This window comes from Cetorhinus maximus, chromosome 1 (genome assembly GCF_964194155.1).
Source record: "Cetorhinus maximus chromosome 1, sCetMax3.hap1.1, whole genome shotgun sequence".
NCBI lineage: Eukaryota > Metazoa > Chordata > Chondrichthyes > Lamniformes > Cetorhinidae > Cetorhinus > Cetorhinus maximus.
This window is the reverse complement of record NC_135879.1, coordinates 188,583,736-188,607,922: the sequence shown is the minus strand read 5'-3', so window position 1 is coordinate 188,607,922 and position 24,187 is coordinate 188,583,736. Positions and strand designations below refer to the sequence as shown.

The 24,187-nt window shown below is 42.1% G+C and overlaps 1 protein-coding gene across 3 annotated transcripts in view; it reads left to right on the top strand.

Moving 5' to 3' along the window:
- LOC144685960 (talin-1) overlaps positions 1-24,187 on the top strand; it is a 255,104-nt gene that overhangs the window by 4,503 nt on the left and 226,414 nt on the right. The window contains exon 1 of one of the 3 annotated variants that reach the window (XM_078551047.1): positions 19,495-19,552. The exons of the other annotated variants lie outside the window; for them this stretch is intronic. The gene's annotated coding sequence lies outside the window, so the exon portion shown is untranslated. Of the gene's footprint in view, positions 1-19,494; positions 19,553-24,187 lie in introns of those variants that run through there. 3 annotated transcript variants of the gene reach the window in all.

Genomic DNA, 24,187 nt, shown 5'->3' with positions numbered 1-24,187 from the left:
CCCTGTCCCATCCATACATAATTTGAAAAACATCATTATTGTGTTCAAATATAAAAACACTGAAATTTTGAAATTTTTTCACAATTACATTTCCTTGTGAATCTGTGGTGTTGCCCCCTCTAAAGACGCTATCCCTATAATGCAAACTAATCGGAGGACTTCAGGGTTTATACAGCACTGTCATTGCCTCTGCCTTTTATAGCTTTATTTTGATTTTCTTAAATGCTACATCAATCTGAGGTGTTGCTTTGAATGTTCTATGAGCCGGTTTCCCACTTACCACCCCATGGGCCCCAGGTTAGTCTGCTCTTTCATAGCATTGAACCTACTACCAGTCAGAGTACAAATACTGTAGTGTTTTTATACTATAATGCATCACCATACAGTTGCTGTTATTCAAATCCATATGCTACTTTTTAGCCCATTCTTCCTCTTATCAGAATATCCAAAAGCAAACCCTGAGAGACTCCACTACCTGCTTCTAACTGCTCTGACAACACACCCCTAACTTGAATTTTTTTGAGCCAATCTTGAATTTATTTCTCCATTCTCCCCAATTCCAAATTAGCCAATGATTCAAAAATAGGTTTGGCGGCAAAGGCTTCAGGAAGACTTGGACAGGTTGTTGGAATGGACAGACAGGTGGCAGGTGCAATTTAAGTGTAAGGTAATATACTTTGAAAGGAAAAATAAGAGTTAGGATTATATGCACAATATAAAATTAGAAAGATGAACAGAGGGACCTAGCAGTTCCCTGAGTGCAAGTACTGATAGATAATGCCATAAAGATCCCAACATCTTGGGTTTTATATATGTTGGCATAGAGTATAAGGATTAATTTGTACAAGACATTGGTTAGACCACAATTAAACTAAATTACTAGGTATATTTTTGGGTATTTCATTATAGAAAGGGCATTAAAGGGTGGCGCCTTCTATCTCATTGGTTTGCATTGTCGTGCAACTCTGTGTTAAGCAATTTAAGTGCGAGGAAATGCACTTTGAAAGGAAAAGCACTGCCTGATGTGGCGCAGGAGCTCACTCTGGCATGGCAATCTCTCTTGCATTTGCTGCAGAGGAAGACAGTGGGCTGCGAAGGTGCATGATTCACTGGCTTCTGTTTTCTCTGGCCCCTCATTCAGCCAGCTGAGCTTTATACTTCTGCTCACCTCTTCCAATGCCCTTGCAAACAGTCAGCCTCCAGAGGTCATGGCTGTCTGTGACTCTCTCCCAGTTGTCAGTGTCAATGTCCGCCATCTTCATATCTCGCTTGCAGGTGTCTTTGTACAGGAGGTCATGACCCAGTGGCCAGTTCACTGTACAGAAAATCTTTGGGCGGATGATGGCTGTATACCCATTGAATGTGGCTGAGCCAGCATGGACATGATTGGCTTAGCAATGAGTGTATGCTGATGGAATTAGCATACTACAGGACTTCTGAGTTGGTGACCTTGTCCTGCCAAGAGATGCTGAGGATAGATGCTGATAGATGACGTTATGGCAACATCCTGGACCATGACATCTGTTTTCCTGATGCTGCTGGTCAAACCAAACTCTTGACAGGTGTGAGAGAGCCAGGCCATTTGCTGCTCCTGATGTTCCTTGGTATGGAATGTTAGTGCCTCAGTGTAGAGCAACTCTCTGAGGACTTTGTATACCTTTGTCTTCGATCTCCGGTGAGCAAAGCTGAACAGCTTTCCGTCAGTGAATAATACAACAAACACAACCGTTTGACCCAGCTGCAGATCTCAAAGGGCTCTGATGTTGCCCCATCATAGCTAACTTTACCCATCATTTGGCATAGAAAGAGATCACACTGAGCAGCTTCAGTTAGCAGCCGATTTCCTCCAGTAGCTTAAACAGGCTGCCTCTGCTCACATGGTTGAATGCTTTGGTGATACCGATGAAGGCAATATGTAGTGGTCTTCTTTGTTTATGGCATTTCTCTTACAGCTGCCGGACTGAGGATCATGCCTGTTGTAGACCTTCCAGTTCTGAAGTTGCACTGGGAGTTGGGATGGATGCGTTCAGCCGAGATCAGTCTGACAAGGGCAACACGGGCAAATTCTTTTCCTGCAGTGCTCAGCAAGGAGGTGCCTCGATTTTGTTGCCATTGCTACGGTACCCCTTGTACAGAGACATAATCTTTGCATCATGCATATCCTAGGGCACTGCCCCCTCCCTCCAGCAGAGACAGAAGTTTGTGCCGATGCTGTATTAGTGCCAGTTTCTCGTGCTTCTTGAGTTCAGGCAGTACAGCAATGACACCTGAAGCTTTGTCCATGGCAGAGGGAGGCGATGGTGTAGTGGTATTGTCACTGGACCAGTAATTCAGTGACCCAGAGTAATACTCTGGGGACCCGGGTTCGAATCCCACCACGGCAGATGGTTCATTAATGTCCTTCAGGAAGGGAAATCTGGCCTTACCTGGTCTTACCTGGTTAGTGTCTGGAATTCTCTGCCGGAGGAGGTGGTGGAAGCAGGTACGATAGTGGTGTTTAAGAGGCAGCTTGACAAATACATGAATAGGATGGGAATAGAGGGATACGGACCCCGGAAGTGCAAAATGTTTTAGTTGACGGGCAATATGATCGGCGCAGGCTTGGAGGGCCAAAGTGCTGTACTTTTCTTTGTTCTTTGTTCTTGTCTGGCCTACATGTGACTCCAACTAAGGCAGTGTGGTTAAATGCCCTAGCAAGCCACTCAGTATCAAACTGCTACAAAGTCTCAAAAAAGGAATGAAACCAGATGGCATTGGAAACAACAAAGGCAAACTCAAGCCTGTCGACCCTGCAAAGCACTCCTTACTAACATCTGGGGGCTAGAGCTAAAATTGGGAGCGCTGTCTCATAGACTAGTCAAGCAACAGCCTGACATAGTCATCCTCACGGAATCATATCTGATAGATGATGTCCCAGACACCACCACCACCATTCCTGGGTATGTTATGTCCCACCGGCAGAGGTGGCAGCACAGTGGTATACAATGGGGAGAGTGGCCAGCATTTATTGCCCATCCCTACTTGCCTTTGAGAAAGTGGTAGTGAGCTGCCTTGTTGAACCATTGCAGTGCCCATGGTGTAGGTACACCCACAGTGCCGTTAGGAAGGGAGTTTGGGATTTTGACCAAGCGACAGTGAAGGAACGGTGATATATTTCCAAGTCAGGATTGTGAGTGACTTGAAGGGGAACTTCCAGGCGGCGGTGTTCCCACCAATCTGCTACCCTTGTTTTTCTAGGTGGTAGTGGTCATAAGTTTGAAAGGTGCTGTTGAAGGAGCCTTGGCGAATTCCTGCAGTGCATCTTGTAGATGGTACACACTGCTGCTACTGTGCGTGAATGTTTGTGGATGTGGTGCCAATCAAGCGGGCTGCTTTGTCCTGGGCAGTATCAAGCTTCTTGAGTGTTGTGGGAACTGAACTCATCCAGGCAAGTGGGGAGTATTCCATCACACTCCTGATTTGTGCCTTGTAGATGGTGGACAGGCTTTGGGGGAGTCAGGAGGTGAGCTACTCATCGCAGGATTTGTGGTCTCTGACCTGCTCTTTTGGCTACAGTATTTATATGGCTAGTTCAGTTCAGTTTCTGGTCAATTGTAACCCCCAGGATGTTGATAGTGATTCAATGATGGTAATGTCATTGAACGTTAAGGGGCGATGGTTAGATTTTCTCTTATTGGAGGTGGCCATTGCCTGGCACTTGTGTGGCATGAATGTTAATTGCCACCTGTCAGCCCAAACCTGGATATTGTCCAGGTCTTGCTGCATTTGGACATGGGCTGCTTCAGAATCTGAGGAGTCGCCAATGCTGCTGAACATTGTGCAATTATCAGCGAACATCCCTACTCTAACCTTCTGATGGAAGGAAGGTCATTGATGAAGCAGCTGAAGACGGTTGGGCTGAGGACACTACCATGAGGAACTCCTGCTGTGATGTCCTGGGACTGAGATGACTGACCTCCAACAACTGCAACCATCTTCCTTTGTGCGAGGTATGATTCCAACCAGTGGAGAGTTTTACCCGATTCCCATTGACTTCAGTTTTGCTAGTGTTCCTTGATGCCACCCTTGATCAAATGCGGCCTTGATGTCAAGGGCAGCCACTCTTACCTCACCTCTGGAGTTCAGCTCTTTTGTTGATGTTTGTACCAAGGCTGTAATGAGGACAGGAGCTGAGTGGCCCTGGTGGAACCCAAACTGGGCGTCAGTGAGCAGGTTATTGCTAAGCAAGTGCCACTTGATATCACTGTTGATGACCTCTCCCCCTACTTTACTGATGATGGAGAGTAGACTGATAGGGTGGTAATTGGCCATGTTGGATTTATCATGCTTTTTGTGTAAAGGACATACCTGGGCAATTTTCAACATAGTGTTGTAGCTGTACTGGAACAGCTTGGCTAGGGGCATGGCAAGTTCTGTAGCTCAAGTCTTCAGTACTATCGCTGGAATGTCGTCAAGGCCCATAGCCTTTGCACTATCCAGTGCCTTCAGGTGTTTCTTGATATCACATGGAGTGAATCAAATTGGCTGAAGACTGGCATCTGTGATGCTGGTGATCACCGGAGGGGGCCTAGATGGATCATCCACTCGGCACTTCTGGCTGAAGATTGTAGCAAATGCTTCAGCCTTATCTTTTGCACTGATGTGCTGGGCTCCCCCATTATTGAGGATGGGGATATTTGTGGACCCGCCCCCTCCAGTGAGTTGCTTAATTGTCTAACACCAGAAGAGTTATATTCGTTATTTTCCAACTGAATCCAGGGAATTTTGGAAGATTAATACCAATGAATCAACTATCCGACTAGCCATTTCTTTTAAGACCCTCAGATGAAGTACATCAGGACCCGGGGATTTGTGAACTCATGGCTCCAACAATTTGGTAAGCACCACTTCCCTGCTGATTGTAATTTTTCTGAGCTCTCCCCTTCCTTCCAATTCCTGATTCACAGCTATATCCGGGATGTTACTTGTATCCTCTATACTGTAGACTAATGCAAAATACCTGTTCAATTCATCTGCCATCTCTTTATTTTCTGTTATTAATTCCCCAGACTCACTTTGTTAACTCTTTTCTTATTTAAGTATCTATAGAAACTTATTATTCATATTTATATTTCTAGCTAGCTTTCTCTCATACTGTAATTTTTCCCTCCTTAGTAATCTTTTTGTCATTCTTTGCTGTTCTTTATATTTTGTCGAATCTTCTGACCTGCCATCTGTCTTTGCACAATTATATGGTTTTTCTTTTAAGTTCGAAACTGTCTTCAATTTTTTTAGTTAACCATGGATGGTAGGTCCTCCCCTTGGATTTTTTCTTTCTCATTGGAATGTGTCTATTCTGTGTATTCTGAAATATTCCTTTAAATGTCTGCCACTGCATCTCCATTGACCTATCCCTTAACCTCATTTGCCAGTTCATTTTAGCTAGCTCTGCTTTCGTTCCACATAATTGCCCTTATTTAAGTTTAAAATGCTAGTCTTGGACCCACATTTTTCTCCCTTAAACTGGGTGTAAAATTCAATCATAATACGATTGCTACTACTCAGGGGTGCCTTCACTATGAGGTTATCAAATAGTCGTATCTCGTTGCACAATACCAGGTCTAGTATAGCCTGCTCTCTGGTTGGCTCCAGAATGTGCTGTTCTAAGAAACTATCTGAAAATATTCAATGAACTTTAAAAATGTAACTGGGCTAATTAGTAACTTTGCAGATGACACTAAGGTTGGAGGAGTTGCAGATAGTGAAGAGGATTGTCAAAGGATACAACGGGATATAGGTCGTTTGGAGACTTGGGCGGAGAAATGGCAGATGGAATTTAATCCAGACAAATGCGAGATAATGCATTTTGGAAGGTCTAATACAGGCAGGAATTATACAGTAAATGGCAGAACCCTTAAGTGCAATGACGGGCAGAGGGATCTGGGTGTACAGGTCCACAGGTCACTGAAAGTGGCAACGCAGGTGGATAAGGTAGTCAGGAAGGCATATGGCATGCTTGCCTTCATTGGCAGGGGTATTGAGTATAAAAGCTGGGAAGTCATGCTGCAGCTGTATAGAACCTTGGTTAGGCCACACTTGGAATATTGCGTGCAATTCTGGTCGCCACATTACCAGAAGGATATGGAGGCATTGGAGAGGGTGCAGAGGAGGTTTACCAGGATGCTGCCTGGTCTGGAGGTTATTAGCTATGAGGAGAGGTTGGAGAAACTCAGATTGTTCTCACTAGAGCGACGGAGATTGAGGGGCGACTTGATAGAAGTTTACAAAATTATGAGTGGCATGGACAGAGTAGATAGTCAGAAGCTTTTTCCCAGGGTGGAAGAGTCAATTACGAAGGGACATAGATTTAAGGTGAGAGGAGAAAACTATAGAGGAGATGTGCGGGGCAAGTATTTTACGCAGAGGGTAGTGAGTGTCTGGAATTCGCTGCCAGAGGAGGTGGTGGAAGCAGGTACGATAGTGGTGTTTAAGAGGCAGCTTGACAAATACATGAATAGGATGGGAATAGAGGGATACGGACCCCAGAAGTGCAAAATGTTTTAGTTGACGGGCAATATGATCGGCGCAGGCTTGGAGGGCCTGTGCTGTACTTTTCTTTGTTCTTTGTTCTTTGAACTTCTCATCTAGGTTACCTTTGCTCGCCTGACATTTTTTTCCAGGAATGTAGTGGTAGTAAGGGATAGTATAGTGAGGGGGTTGACACTCTTCTCTGCAGCAAAGAGCGAGAGTCCAGAAGGCCCTGTTGCATGTCCAGTGCCAGGGTTTGGGACGTCTCAGCGCTGGAGAGGAACTTTTAGTGGGAGGGGGAGGATTCAGTCATTATGCTCCATGTAGGTACCGACGGCATAGGCAGGACAAGGAAGGAGATTCTGCATAGTCAGTATGAGAAGCTAGGTACTAAATTAAGAAGCAGAACCTCCAAAGGTAATAGCCTATGGATTATTACCTGAGCCACATGCAAATTAGCATAGGGCAAATAAGATTAGAGAGATGAATGCGCGGTTCAAAGACTGATGTGGGAGAAATGGGTTCCAGTTTGTGGGGCACTGGCACCAGTACTGGGGAAGTTGGGGGCTGTACCATTGGGACAGTTTACACCTGAACCTTGCTGGGCTGTGTTCTTCCGAATCGTATAGCTAGGAAGGTAGAGAGGGCTTTAAACTAAACAAGGTGGGGGTGGTGAGAGATCAAGCTTGGGTAGATATGGCAAATCAAGGGGTAAAGTCAAGGCAGGGTGCCATAATAGTAATATGGGAAATGAGGAAAAGCAGAAAGGGACAGAGATAAAACCTAATTATAGACCAATAGTCAAGACTAGATGTTAACAGAAAGACAAAATGAAAGGCTCTGTATCTGAATGCATTTAGCATTCATAACAAAGTAAGTGAATTGATAGCGCACATTGAAGTAAATAAATATGACCTGAAGGTCATTATGGAGACCTGGCTGCAGGATGACAAGCGTTGGGTCCTGAATATTGAGTGTATGAGATATTCAAGAAGAATAGGAAGCTGGGTAAGAGTGGAGGGGTAGCACTGTTGATCAACGATGGCATTGATGCAATAGTTAGGGATGATTTTGGCTCAGGAGATCAGGATGTAGAATCAGTTTGGGTGGAAATGAGGAATAATAGGGGAAAAAAGTCATTGGTGGGAGTGTTCTACAGATCCCCTAACAGTAACCACAATGTAGGACAAAGTATACAAGAAGAAATATTGGGTGCTTGAGATAAAGGGACAACAATAATCATGGATGATTTTAATCTACATATAAACTGGACAAATCAGATTGGCAGTAGTAGCCTGGATGAGGAGTTCATAGAATGCTTTCAAGGTAGTTTCTTAGAGCAACACATTCTGGAACCAACCAGACAGCAGGTTATATTAGATTTGGTATTGTGTAATGTGACAGGATTAATTAATGACCTCAGAGTAAAGGCACCCCTAGGTAGCAGTGACCACAATAGGATTGAATTTTACATCCAGTTTAAAATGGAGATGACCAGTATTTTAAACTTAAATAGGGGCAACTATATGGGCATGAAAGCTGAGCTGGCTGAAGTGAACTGGGATACTAAGTTGGGGGATAGATCAATAGAGAAGTAGTGACAGACATTTAAGAGAATATTCAGAATAAGTACATTCCAACTATAAATAAAAATTCTAAGGGGAGGACCCACCATCTGTGGTTAACCAAAGGAGTTAAGAGAAGCATCAAACTTCAGGAAAAAGCACATAACTGTGCAAAGATGAGTGGCAGGTCAGATGATTAGTTAGAATGTAAAGAATGGCAGAGAATGACTAAAATGTTAATCAAGAGAAATAAATTAGAGTATGAGAGGAAGCTAGCTAGAAATGTAAAAACAGAAAAGAGTTTCTACAGGTATTTAAAAAGGATAAGAGTAAGTAAAGTGAGTGTTGGTCCTCTAGAGAGTGACAGTGGGGAGTTAATAGTAGATAATAAGGAAATGGCAGAATAAATGAACAAATATTTTGCTTCTCCCTTCACTATAGGGGATACAAAAAACATTCTACTAATAGCTGTAAATCAGGAGGTAGAAGGAAGAGGAGAACTGGGTGAAATTACAATCACTAGGGAAGCGGTACTGAGCAAACTGATGGATAGCAGATCCTGAATGGTCTTGACGGGGTGGATGTGGAAAGGATGTTTCCTCTTGTGGGTGAATCCAGAACAAGAGGGCACTGTTTTAAAATTAGGGGTTGCCCTTTTAGGACAGAGATGAGGAGAAATTTTTTCTGAGCGTTGAGACACTTGGAACTCTCTGCCTCTGAAGGTGTGGTCACTGAATATTTTTAGAGCAGAGGTGGATAGATTCTTGTTTGGTGAGGGAATCAAAGGTTATCGGAGGTAGATGGGAATGTGGAATTGGAAACAAACAGATTAGCCATGATCATATTGAATGGCGGAGCAGGCTCGAGGGGCCAAATGGCCTATTTTGTATGTTCATAACCTATACTGCTTCTACATCCTGGTTTCCTAAACTTGGGTCATCCCTCTCTATTGTGCTAATACCATCATTAATTAACAGAGCCACCCCTCCACCTTTTCCTAGCTTCCTGTCCTTCCAAAAGTTACGTACCCTTCAATATTCAGGTCACAATCTATGTCATCCTGTAGCCATGTCTCTGTAATGGCTATCAGGTCGCACGTATTTATTTCTATTTGTGCTGTCAGTTCATCTGTTTTGTTCTGAGTGCTACATGCGTTTAGATACAGAGCCTTTAGTTTTGTCCTGTTATCTTTGTAATCTCTAGCCTTGTCTGCTGCTTTACTCCTAGATTTATACTCTCTATCCCTCCCTGTCACATACTGCTTATTGTTTCCTATATTATACCTTTCTCTCTTGCCTTGTTTCTACTCTTTGGTTTACCACATCTTCCCAAATTTGATCCCTTGCCCCCACTAATTAGTTTAAAACCCTCTCTACTTCCCTAGTTACGCAGTTTACTAGAATACCAATCCCTGTAGGGTTCAGGTGTAGACTGTCCCAACGGTACATATCCCACTTTCCCCAATACTGGTGCCAGTGCCTCACGAACCAGCCTTTGAGCCACGCATTCATTTCTCTTATCTCATTTGTCCTATGTCAATTTGCATGTGGCTCAGGTAATAACACAGAGATTATTACTTTTGAGGTCAGCTTTTCAATTTAGTGCCTAGCTTCTCACTCTCTATGCAGAACTTCTTTCCTTGTTCTACCTATCTCATTGGTACCCACGTAGACCACAACAACTGGATGCTCTCCCTCCCTGGCCCTGAGCAGATGTCCCAAACCCTAGCACCAGGAAGGCAACACAGACTTCTGGACTCTTGCCCTTTGCTGCAGAGAACAATGTCAATTTCCTTCACTACATTCTCCCCTATTACCACTGCATTCATTCTTGCTCCCCCCACTTGAATGGCTTCCTGTACACAGTGTGATGGTCAGTCTGCTCATCCACCCTGCAGCCCCCACTCTCATCCAAACAAGCTGAGAGAACTTCAGACCTATTGGACAACCGCAGAGGCACACACTCCTGCACTCTGGGCCCACCTACCTGTCTCACTTGCAGTCACACTGTCCCTGACCACTGACCAAATCAGAAGACCCTATCCTAAGTGGTGTGACTGCCTCCTAGTGCACAGGTAACTTTCCCCTTCCCTGATGTGTTGCAGCGTCTGCAGCCTCGCCTCGAGCTCAATGACTGTGAGCCGAAGCTCCTCGAGCCACAAACACTTAGTGCAGACATTCGCATTTCCTCAAAAGACATCTGCATATCCTGGCAAAGTTATAATAAGTAGTTATTGACACATTGTCTAACCATCTGGTGGACTTTACTTTTAATGGCTGTTGGTGTATTCAGAGTCTTCTTGCTGGGATCTCTTGTAATTGAGAGTGGACCACTTGGCTTCAATGACGATTTCTGTCACAGTGATTTTAGCCTTGAACTAGTCACTATTTTTCTGCTCTTGCTTCCCATGTGTTGAGAATGCAGTATTGTGCACAGTGTCTCGAAGTATGTTCTGATTTCCCTGTGTGGGAATGCTGGAGCACGTCTGTTCAATTGAATCGTGGAACTGTTGGCTTTTATCTGGGTAGGCAGTATGGCTGTTATACTGCTGTTATGAGAATCACACTTCTGCTTTGAATGAAAAAATTTCAAGGGTTGCTTCCTAACCCTCGTGCACATGAGGGATTGACAGTGCTATGGTAGTTGCGTGCGTTGAGAACACTGTTCTGAGAGTCAGGTCTAGTGATGATCAGATCCAGCTGCTGCCAGTGCTCTAATTTTGGAAATTTCCAGGACACCTTGTGGCATGGTTTGTTCTGCAAAGTGTTAGTTACACAAAGCTCAAAGTAGCAACAAAGCTCAAGTAGTCTCTGTCCATTCTGATTTCTCTTTCCCATGCCATGATGCCAAGGCAGGATGGCCATGCCTCATGGTCCCCACCCACTCTTAGTTGAAATCCCCCATGAGGTAAAGATGTTCTGACTTAGTAATTTGGCTGATAGAAGTGTCAAGGCCCTCATGGAGCAGGCCTTTTGTCTCTGTAGTGGAGTATTGCCATGGACCATTGATAGTCATGAGGTTAACTGGCCCTGTTTCATATGAGAGGCCGTACTAAATCCATAGAGAGAGTAAGCTGTAGATTCAGCAGAATGATGCCATTGATAGAAAACCAGTGATCTAGAGAGACATGAGATTTTGGGGCTTTTTCCACCAAACCAAGGATGAGTAAATTGATTTGATATTGATCTTTAAAATTTCAAAGTGGTCAGATAATGATAGGCTGTTTTCTCTAGCTGGGGAATCAGTGATGTATGGTCATCTTCTCAAAGACAATTAAGGATCAGCAATAAATGTTGACCTTGCCAGTGATGCCCAGGTTCCATGAATTTTTTAAAAATGCCACAAAGACAGAGTAGGGGAAATTTCTTTATGCAAAGTGTTGTTTGAGTATGGGCTACTTTGGCATGAAGTGGCTGAGGCAGCAGCCACTACTTTGAAGAAAGGAGCATTGAATAATTATTTGAAGCATTGGAGCTTGGTTTATGGGGAGAGCGTAGGACAGTGGGAGTAGAATTAGATTGTTCTGGTAAAATGCTGGAACATACATGATGGACTGGTTAACCACCTCCTGTCTGTATACTTTTATGGTTCCATGACTTTCAGTCTTCATGTGTGTACATGGGTGATGACCATGGGAGATATTATAGTTTTCTTTGATTTGGACCCAACGTCCTTATGCAAAAGCTTCTTGTAGATTACTGTCTAGTGATCAGAGATGGAAGCCTGGGCTGATTATTATTTTTCTATCCTCCCCATCTCAGAACTACTAAGGCCCAAGTTTTGTTTCTCTCCTATCGCTCTGGTTGAGAGGTATTCCATTTATTGTAATTACCGGCATATGTACAATAGTCATAGTCGTAGAGTTATACTCATAGAGGTCGACAGCACAGAAAAAGGCCCTTCAGCCCATTGAGTCTGCGCCAGTCAAAAAAGTACCTAACTATCCTAATCCCATTTTCCACCACTAGGCCCATAGCCTTGTATGCCATGGCATCGCAAGTGCACATCCAAATACTTCTTAAATGTTATGATGTGGGTTTCTTCCTCGTCCTTCCCTTCAGGCAGTGAGTTCCAGATTCCTACCACCCTCTGGGTGAAAAAATTCTTCCTATCATCCCCCCCTAAACCTCCTGCCCCTTGCCTTAAATCTATGTCCCTTGGTAATTGATCCCTCTGCCAAGGGGAAAAGTTCCTTCCTGCCTACCCTATCTTTGCCCCTCATAATTTTATACACCTCAATCATGTCTCCCTTTAATCTCCTCTGCTCCAGGGAAAGCAACCCCAGTCTATCCAATCTCTCCTCATAACTAAAACTCTCCAGCCCAGGCAACATCCTGGTAAATCTCCTCTGCACTCTCTCTAGTGCAATCACATCTTTCCTATAATGTGGATTCAAGAACTGCACGCAATGATCTAGCTGTGGCCTAACCAGCGTTTTATACAGTTCCAGCATAACCTCCCTGCTCTTATATTCTATGCCTTGGCTAATAAAAGCAAGTATCCCATATGCTTTCTTAACCACCTTATCTACCTGTCCCGCTGCCTTAAGGGACCAGTGGACATGCACACCCAGGTCCCTCTCCTAGGTACTTCCCAGGGTCCTACCATTCATCGTATATTTCCCATGCCTTATTTGTCCTGCCAAAGTGCATCACCTCACACATATCCAGATTAAATTCCATTTGCCACTGATCAGCCCATCTGACCAGCCCATCTATATTCTCCTGTAATCTAAGGCTATCATCCTCACTATTTACCACCCCACCAATTTTCGTGTCATTCTTACTGATCAACCCTCCTACATTAAAGTCTAAATCATTTATATATATATATATATATATATCACAAGCAGCAAGGGACCCAACACCAATCCCTGTGAAACCCCACTGGACTCAGGCATCTAGTCACAAAAACACCCTTGACCATCACCCTCTGCTTCCTGCCACTCAGCCAATTCTGGATCCAATTTGCCAAATTGCCTTGGATCCCATGGGCTCTTACCTTCGTTATCAGTCTCCCATGTGGGACCTTATCAAAAGCCTTGCTGAAGTCCAAGTAGACTACGTCAAACACATTGCCCTCATCTACACACCAGGTCACCTCTTCGAAAAATTCAATCAGATTGGTCAGACATGACCTCCCCTTAACAAAACCATGCTGACTGTCCTTGATTAATCCCTGCCTCTCTAAGTGTAGATTAATTCTGTCCCTCAGAATTGCTTCCAATAGCTTCCCCACCACTGAGGTTAGACTGACTGACCTGTAGTTCCCTGTTTTATCCCTTCCTCCCTTCTTGAATAACGGTACCACATTAGCTGTCCTCCAGTCCTCTGGCACCTCTCCTGTGGCCAGAGAGGTTTTGAAAATTATTGCCAACGCCCCTGCTATCTCCTCCCTTGCCTCATCCAACAGCCTGGGATGCATTTCATCCGGGCCTGGAGATTTATCTACTTTTAAGCCTGCCAGACCACTTAGAACCTCCTCCCTTTCTATGCTAAACTTTTGATTTGAGATTTGTTTAGATGACAGGAAATTAATTTTTACTTACGAATGGTGCCAGAGTTTTAATCAATATGGCGTGGCATAAAGTGCACCATACAAAATTAAACTGGCCTCTCTTATATTAAATCACTGTGACCAGCTAGCTGAGCACACATTGAAAATAATATTTTTAAAAATAGTGTTTTGTACCCAGCAGGACCGTTAATTTGATGTGCAACTGCATTGCTTCTTGGATGGGAGGAGCAGTGGTTCACTTGGCAAGAATAGGACACAGTTTAATGCTACATAAAAAAAAACAACTTGAAGCTGTGTGGAATATATTTAAACTTGTGTATGGGATATCCTAAATGTTCTGAAAAGTGTGTAAATTCATTTAGATCCATGCTTAGCTACACAGGAAAAAGTAAGGGAAAATAACAACAATATTCATGGTTGAGTTCATAATTCATGTTCAGACAGTTATTCATGTGAATATTTGCTCATGAAAATGCTAGATTAGGTTAGAAATAACCTGAAATGGGACATGACTCAAGAAGGGAGAAATTCATGGCTAACAGTGGAGGTCATCCTTGCTTTGTATCTGGAGAGGAATTTGAATATTTTAGATGAAGGCAGAACACTTACTCTGCCACATTCAGCAGCTGCAGGACAATGTATTGTATTGATAAAGGGGTAGTCTTGTTTTTTTTAAAGCTGTGAACTTATCAGTTATGCAAGGAGCCTAAGAATAAATGCAGCTTGGTTAAACTAGCTATAATAGTCGACATTGGATTTAACTTTACTGCGCAAATCAGATCCAGCTAAGGTTGGATATTGTGATACATTAAGCTATGTGCTTGTAATGATTTAAATGCCTACAGTTAATATGATTGATCAATGAAGTTTGTGCGCTTCTTAAAAGTTAAGATCACAACTGCGTTGATTGTGTTATTGTGAACAGCCTCAAACTAAAAGTAGTGTTAATTCATGGATTTCTGTCTGACCATTTCTTTAAATTTAGCAAGAAGAGGTTAACCAGTTCACTGGTAGGATGCTTCTTCCCTAGGTGATTGCTTTGTTTTTTTTCAGAGACAGGAGATATACTTTGGCTGAACAAAGTAACACATTTCAAGATGAGGCACAAACTTCATTCATCTAATAACATTCAGACTTGCTTAGTGAATCTCCAGATAATTCCTTGACGTTAAATTAGGGTAGAGGAATCCTAGGCCTGATTTTTAAAAAAATGGATTTTAAGGATTTACCATCTGTAATGTTAGTATAGGTAATTTTCGCTCTGAATGCTTTGTAAAGGTAAAGGCCACTCATAATAATCAGATGGTGAACCAAACTTGAGACCTTTTCCTTTCGACCCCTATGATGAGAACCCTTATGGGGCAGGCAGCAAAAAGTATTTGAGACCACAACTGGAGAAGCAATGATTTTATTGAATGTTGGAGCAAGCTCGAAGGGCTGAATGGCCTGCTCCTTTTAAGTTCTATGTTCTGATGAATCTTTACTGATCCTTGGAGATGGGCCATTTGAGGGTGTTGGAGATGTTGGCAAGAATGGTATGAATACGTCTGTTAAGGGAGGTTTCAACAGGCCAATCTTTTATTATTGTTCCCTTCATTAATTGTTAATGAACCATATCATGAAACTTTTATACCACTCTCTTGAATGAAAATTACACATGAATTCCAATCATCGGGAAACCATTCTAATCTCACTTCTTCTTTTTGCCTTGTGAATCCACCACAACTTGACTGAAAAAGAAGCCCTTGGCATCTGCAATGCCAACATTTTTAGCTCATATACTCACTCTCATTTTCCCTTCCATTTAGGGGTATTTAAATAATATAAAAAGGGGGAAGTACACTAGCTGACACACAGACCGTAAGTGAGCAGGAGCAACTGTTGATTACGTACGAGAAGAAAAATCCTGTTGGTTGGAGGATCATTGGATATTTGCTAGACTGAGGAGCTTGGGGCCCTTCAGCTCATGGGTATAGCATTTAAAAGAACAATGCGAACAGAGCATCAAATGTTGCAGGCGTTCAGGACTGTATTGGATGGGAAAACCCACCAGCCATAATGCACAACATTTTGGAAGATCCCACAAGAAACCAGCTTCTTGAGGCTAGGTTTTTTTGCCCTGTTGAAGATTCTACACTGAAATAACCATGTATCTGAGACGTGGGCTACCTTATTTTCCTTTGCAACCAGTGGAAACCTGAAATTGCTACAATTGGATGCTGTGATAACAAAGATAAACCATAGCAAAGTGAGCTTTGATGCTATTGGCTATAGGATATCAATTTGCAGATGTCTATGCTTTTCCATTCGGATGCTGCAACATCAGTTGAAAGGACGTGCAAAACAGATGAAGAAGGAACGTAGCTAATTTAATGGGTAGTGGCTTTGAAAATATCATTTGGGATTTTGTGCTTGTATCTTTTGTGGATTACATTGGAATCAACAAAGTTACATTAGAGATATTTTCGATCTCAGATCTGTTGACTGGGTTGTTACATGTGAGGAATTGTGATTCGTATTTGGATTTCAGTAAGTTTTCAGTAAATGTGTTTGGGTCTTTTGCAAAGGCCTAGCGGATAGATGTACTACCTCGTATTGTAGTGGTAATACTAGTAATCTACAGGCCTTGACTAATGCTCTAGAGACATGAGTTCAAATCCCACAATGGCAGCTGGGGGAAGTTAAATTTCAATTTTTAGTAATAAATGTGGAATAAAATGCTAGCCTCATTAATAACAATTGTGAAACTCCTGAATAATTGTTTAAAAACCCATCCGATTCACTAATGGGAGGAAATCTGCCATCCTTGCCCAGTCTGGCCTACACATGATTCCAGACCCATAGCAGACCCATTGACTCTTAACTTCCCTCTGAAATGGCCTAGTGAAACACTCAATTCAGGGGCAATTAGGGATAAACAATAAATACTGGCCTTGCCAGTGATGTCCATGTTTGAAGAACAAGTGGCTGAAGGGGTGTGGGGGGGGTGGGGGAAGAGCAGGAATATAACAGGTTCTATCCCTATTCTGTTTTGTATTCTGAGCCAAAGACATGTAATTGCCCTCAGCAGCCCTGGAAAGTCAGCTGGGATTCCTACTCCTGAATGCTGTTTACCACCAGCAAGCGCATTTGTGTGAGGACAGGCTGGGATTGATTTTTTTTTCTTCTCATCTTTCAAGTATTTGACTCAGACTTGCACATAAAGGATGACAATTTGGGCAAGCTGCAGGAGAGTTGCTGTCATCTCTGTAACCATAATGGCTCTAATTGGGAAGGGGTGAAATTTGGCTGGGAGAAACAAATGAAAAGTTTGCAGTACATGAACTGACGTTGTAAATGGGACAAGTCATTTTTATTCAAATTAGCTTTATTTACTTCAGTAAATGTTCAAAATGTCCTTAACCAGCACGGTGGCTCCACATGATTGTTATCACCATGCAACTTAAGCATATAGGGATGAATATTCTATAGAAAAAAATGCACTTAACCATTAACCTGCCAATATGCCAGTGTGATGTTTTGAATTCATCCCTTGAAATTGTTCACGCCTTTACCACTGCTGTTGACGTACCTATAAGTAATATAGTACCTCATTCCAGTACTACAAAAGTACTGTTTGGACACGGTCAGTCTTTGGAAGGACAATGTCTAACTGTACTGCTCAGTGTTTTATCAGTTTAAGTTGTTATACCAGAGACATTATATTCCAACATTATGCTTTAATGAAATCCTAGGTGACGAAACTGATTATATTCCATTTGGTGTTTGGGGTGCATTTACCATTGGATTCATGGCACATTCATATTGCATAAAGTGGTTCGTAAAGCTATTCTGAAGTGTTCTTTATACATTGCAGTGTGTATTTCAGGAGAGTGAGCTAAATGTCACATTTAGCTTTTGTAATGTACAACCAGGCTTCCTGCAAACTAGCTATGCCGGAAGCTTAACATTCAATGAACATGGGGGACTGGTAGAGATTTTGCCAGTGCACATATGTGGACTGGTGATGTCATGGCATTGCTACACAGTTACTGGAGAGGTTTGTATGCAATGACATGACATCAACATAGAAACACACTGCCATTGCTAGAGCAGATGTGGTTTCACTGGGTCTGTCTGGCTGCTAATGGCGGTGTTAAGTAAACGCTGTGAACAGCAACAAGGCAGACTCAGTGAGAAGAGCTTTCCTCACTAATCTAATTTACATGCGTTTTAAAAAAATCTAGCAGATTAACATTGTGTCCCTGGCTGTAGGAGACCTGCACTGAGGGATGATGATTGACGAGCGGAGGAGTCTAACCAGGCTGCAAAAGGGAAATTTAAAGCATGTCTAACTAGGCTTGGGTTATAGAATAAATTCAGAGTATCAATGCTTTTGTTTGACCTTAGAAGAGGAAGAGCTTCTTAATGCTTCTGCTTTTGTAGTTTAGCTGAATTAACCAAATTACCAGCAGCTTGATTGTGATCACCCAAAACTTTGTACTTATGTGGCTTTTACAAATGTGCAGTACTTCCACGTATTTTAATAATGAATATTCACAATGTATAGGAATAGTGTATGTGATCTTGTAAATTGGGTTTTAGGTGTTTTTAGGTTTGATTGATCATGTTTTTAGGTAGATTAATTTTTAGTTTTTTGTTTAATTTAATACAGTAGATCAAGATAATCTTAATCTACATCAATTGTGTTTGCAATCATTCAAAATTATAATCGAAAATGTCTCAATGCAATTATAATTACTGTTTCTGGTGCAAAGTGCTCATTTACATTTTCCTGGTGAGAAGCAAGTCTGTATGGCAACAACACACTCTTTGTTCTGAGGAACTTACACAGTCTCCAAACTCTTGAAATGTTGTCTGATACAAGGGCATTTTTTTATATGTCTCGGGTAAGGATTTTTCTGCCAGTCCTCACTACTTTCACCAATGAATAATAAGGCTATTCAGCATGTACAACACCAGGACTGTTCATAGTTCTAAAGTCAGAAGATTACTTCTTTACAAGGGCATTTTTAATGAATTGTTAAACCTTCGTGCATTACATGCTAATGCAATGCAGTTGCTGAACTTTGACCAGAATAACTACAGTTTTAAAATGTTGGATTGGAAATGCTAAATTCTGATTCAGAACATAACGTCTGTTTAGATTTATGCTGCCTTGTAAAATTTTACAGTAGGACTTCATACTGTTGTATCCTTTTAAAAGCGTATCAAAGTGACATTTTTTTAAAGGTGAGGTTTCAGTAAGGGGGAAATTGTCAATATCGCAAGTGAGATGTCTCAAATAGAATTGTCAGCTATCAGTTTGGCACTTTTGGTAACACTCAGTTCTAAACCAAAGCACGTGCCACTGTTTAAGGTTCATAGTACACTGAGGGGCTTGAAACTGTGAAAAATCCTTCGGGTTAGAAGAAACTGAGTTGTTTTGCACTTTGTAATGTTAACATCGAATGGTCATGTAATGTACTTTTATAACATTTATTCGTAAGTATACTTTTGGAAAACAAAGAAAAAAAAACTCGAGTCAGCTTTTGAGCACGTAATTCAGGCTGACCCTGTAGTGTAGCCTGAGGAAATGCTGTATTGTCAGAAGTGCCATCCTTTGCATGAGATATGAAACCAGATCCCTTCTGCCTCTGGTAGTTTAGATGGAATTTAAAGATTAATTCATTTGAAATGAAACAGTAAATTCCAATGTTGTTCCCTCAACCAATGCTCCTAGGATTTAAGAAACACACAACTTGTCACACCGTTATTTTTTGTGGGATCTTGCTATGTACAAAATAGCTACCTCATTTGCCTGCATAAGTTACCACACTTAAAAATAATTTATTGTATATAAAAAGCTTTATCATCCTTCTGAGATGTAATAAGACTCTATGAATGCAAGTTTTTGTTTTTTGCAGTGAGGGTGACTTGGTAACATCGTCCACCGTGTGTTAACCCATTCTGTTCCACTGAAGGTAGGATGAAGCTTCAGACCCATAATTCCTCCCCATAACCCATTTCCTATATCAATCAGTAACTGGTGGGGTACCAAGCAGAAGTGATTTGCCCTCCCATCTTCCATTCAAAGGTCAATAAAGCATTTTCTTGGGATTTGTGAACTTCCATTAAAGTAAGAGAAGAAATACTTCAAAGTCCAAAAGCCACTGAACACTTTGGGGGCCAGAATCTTGTTCCACGAGAAAAACATTGACATTATTTACTCTGCTTTTCCTCGCTTCCTGGCTTTGTATCCTTTTTTGGTACTTATTTTTAAAGCACTTTTGGTGTGGTGTTAAAGCCAAATGTGAAAAAATATAATGTAGGGAGCATAAGCATCTCATCATAATATTAGGGAGCCCTTGTTGCACAAATTTAACTGTTATTGGATTTACTTCACTTCATTTTCAGTAACCTTTTTCAAGTTAACAACTACTTGCTAACTTGCTAGCGCATTGGGAGATGTGGGTCTTCTGTGTCCTTAGCAATTTGTAGCAAAATTGTAGATCAACTGTTAGTTTTTTATGTTGGAAAGTTTCCAGCAAGCCTGCAGTGTAACTTCAGTGACTGTTATTTGTTGTAGTGTCACAGCTTGATGACTAAATTAAATGGTTAACATGGATATCAATGCAGTCCTTTCAGTGGACAACCTTTTTTATTGTAAATCCTCTTAACTTAATCTGGGTGCACAATTCACATGAATTTGCATTTGAATCTACTGAATGAGTTGTCTTTAGTTATCAAATCTGTCCTGCAATTTTACACTCTGGCTGACTTCCAAGCAATTGTATTAAAGCAGCTTTTCTCTCTCTGGAGGATATTCAGATGTTAGCATGTACGACGTGATACTTTCTTGCTTGATTAGAAACTTAGTCCTTGCTTTGCCTTTGTTTTAAAAATAAAAACGATAGTGCACTTGCAATGTTAGTTTAGCAATTTTTCCAGTAAGTATTTTTGCATTGGTAACCACAAGAAACATTCGACTTGTTACCCGGAACTCTTAAGGTGCAAAGATGCAAATTTCAAATGTGTGAAAAAAGAAGTCAGTCCTTAAACATTGTTGTCTAAGCCGTTTAAAACTGCTGTGTACATTGCCATTTTTGGAACTCATTTTTGAATTTTAGTTGTGCTTTACCCCTGTTATGCAACCCTGGAGTATAGCTGTACAGGCTGACATTCAGTGCTGTATAGAGCTGTATTGATCTACAGCTCATAAGGTGGCCATGGTATCTGTACTACCTTTTGGCTATTCAATCCAACACTAATTCCACAGCTCACCTACTCACCATTGGAAAGATTCGAAACAAGGAAGAGAATTTTAAACAAAAACAAAAATTGCTGGAAAAACTCAGGTTTGACAGCATCTGTGGAGAGGAAGACAGTTAATGTTTCGAGTCCGTATGACCCTTCATCAGAACTAAAGAGAAATAGAAATGTGGCGAAATATAAGCTGTTTAAGGGGGGGGTGGGACAGGTATAGCTGGATAGCAGGCAAGTGATAGGTGGAGGCAAATGAGAGATTGCCAAAGATGTCATAAACAAAAGGTCAAAGGGGTGTTGACGGTGGTGATAATAGCTAAAGGATGTGCTAATTGTGACATTAAAGGTAGAAAGGATGAGCAAGCGCCAGATGGCCTTAGTGGGGTGGGGGGGGAAGGGATTGAAATAGGCTAAAAGGTGGAGATAAAACAATGGATGGAAATAAATTTTAAAAATAATAGAAATAGATGGGAAAAGAAAAAAATATATAAAAATATATAATAATTATTAGAAAAAAGGCGATCAAAAAGGGGGTGAGGATGAAGGAGAGAGTTCATGATCTGAAGTTGTTGAACTCAATGTTAAGTACGGAAGGCTGCAAAGTGCCTAATTGGAAGATGAGGTGCTGTTCCTTCAGAATTTTAAATTTAGCTCCCAGTCCTTCAAGGCCTCAATGTAGATCATTGGGCATAGGAGTGTTGGGTGAACAGGAATTGGTGAGAGTTAGGAGATCGGGGGCAGAGTTTTGGATGAGCTCATTTTTATGGATTGTGGGAAGCCATCCAGAGATGCATTGGAATTGTCAAGCCTGGAGGTAACAAATGCATGGATAAGTGTATTAGCAGAAGTTGAGTTGAGGCACAGGTAGAGATGGAACAGAGATGTAGTCAGTAGCTTATCTTGGAGTCAAGAAGGAATCCATGGTTGAAAAAAAGATCTGGACAGCATTCAGGCTTGGGCTGATGCGTGACACAAATGTCATTTGCCACTTAAGTACCAGGCACTGACCATCTCCAACAAGAGAGAACCTAACCATCTCCCCTTGACATTCAGTGCCAGCACAATTGCTGAATCCCCCACTATCAACATCCTGGGGGTTACCGTTGACCAGAAACTTAACTGGACCAGCCACATAAATACTGTAGCTATGAGAGCAGGTTAGAGGCTGGGAATTCTGCAGCGAGTAACTTGCCTCCTGACTCCCCAAAGCCTGTCCATAAGGCACAAGTCAGGAGTGTGATGGAACATGCTTCACTTACCTGAAATAGTGCAGCTCCAGCAATACTCAAGAATCTCAACACCATCCACGACAAAGTAGCCCACTTCATTGGCACCCCATCTACTAACTTAAACATTCACTCCCTCCACCACTGATGTAGAGTGCCAGCAGTGTGTACCAAATCGAAGATGCAATGCAGCAACTCATCAAGGTTCCTTTGACCTTCCAAATCTGTAACCGTTACCACCTAGAGGGACAAGGCAGCAGATGCATGGGAACACTAACACCTGTAAGTTCCCCTCCAAGCCTCACATCATCCTGACTTGGAACTATATTGCCATTCCTCCATAAGGTCAAAACCCTAAAACTCCCTCTCTAACAGCACTTTGGGTGTACTTACACCTCATGGACTGCATTGTTTCAAGAATGTTACTCACCCACCACCACCTTGAGGGCAATTTGAATAAGTGCTGGCATAGCCAGTAAAGTCCACATCCCGCGAACGAATAAATATAAAGCAGCATCGTGGCTGTACCTGCACCACATGGTCTGCAATGGTTCGAGGAGGTGGCTCAACACAACCACCTCAAGACCAGGTAGGGATGGTTAACAAATGCTAGCATAGCCAGTGGTGCCCACATCCCATGAATGAATAAATAAATAAAAAGTCCAATTCAGCCTCAGGTGCCGGCGGGGTGTGGAGGTGGTAATGAGGAATAGTGTTTGTGGCAGGAACACCAGACCATGGTGTTGGTCTTTCCAATACTTGGGAAATTTCTGCTTATCCAGGGCTGGATATTGGACAAGCTGCTTGACAAATCAATAGGGGATCCCCCAAGTGCTACCACACCACCTCATTCCCAGTGGCTTTGATGCTGCCATCCTCTATTAACATCATCTGCTGTCTTGAGATGATGGGAGTGTTGGTTAAGATCTAAACTGGTTAACCTCCGTGTTATGGCTGGAGCGCTGTAAAGTGCCTGAAGAAAGGTATTCCTCAAGCCTGCCTCGAGCTTTACTGGAACTGCTTAGGGGTCAGATGACACATGTCTGAGTGGGAAGTAGAATTAAAGTAGCAAGTGATCGTAAGCTCAGGGGAAGGCTTGAACAGAGGTGTTCAATCTGCGTTTAACCTCTTCAATGCAGAAGAGACTGCATCTAAAGCAGCACATGCACCACACTAAGTTGGAAGAAGTACAAATTACACCTGGCGGGAGTGTTGGAATCCCTGGATGGTTAGCTCTTTGATAAAGTTACCCAATTCATCCCATTCTCTTTCCTCAGCTTTTTATAAATAAATAAATCACATCAAGCATTTATCCAATTTGCTTTTGAAAGTTCCTGTTTCCATTACCCTTGGTAGCACATTCCAGATCACAGCAACTGACTGCGTACATTTAATCTTCCTCGTGCCATCTCTTGACCTTAACCTTAAATCTGTCCCCTTTGGTTACTCTTCACCCTCTGCCAGTGGAAGCAGTTTCTTATTTACCAACAACTCATGTTAGAGGTGCTATACAAATATGATATAACATCCCAAGATGCTTCACAGGAGCATTATCAAGCAAAATATGTCACCAAAGCACATGAGGTATTCGGCCGGATGACCAAAAGCTTGGTCAACGAGGTACATTTGAAAGAGTGTCTTTAAGAAGAGTCTTAAAGGATGAAAGCAAGGCAGAGAGGTGTAGGGAGAGAATTCCAGAGCTTGGGGCTCAGGCAGTGAAAGGTGGTGATTAAAATTGGGGATGCTTAAGAGGCCAGAATTAGATGAGCGCAGATACCTCTGAGGATTGGGGAGACTGGAGGACTTTACAGAGGTAGGAAGGGTGAGGCAAGGCCCTATCAAAACAATTCATGTTTTCAAACACCTTTATTAAGTGCTCCCTCCTCCTCTGCTCCAAGGAGAACAATCCCAGCTCTCTAGTCTCTCCTCCCCAGTTTCTTTTCTAGTACACATCTCCTCTGCACCTTCTTGATACCCTTCATAAAGTGTTATGCATAGAATTGAACATACTACTCCAGCTGAGGCCTAACCGGTGCTTTATAAAGATTTAGCATAACTTCCTTGCTTTTGTATTTTATGCCCCTCATAATAAATGTAACAACTCCTCTTTTTTTTTAAACCAGCCTT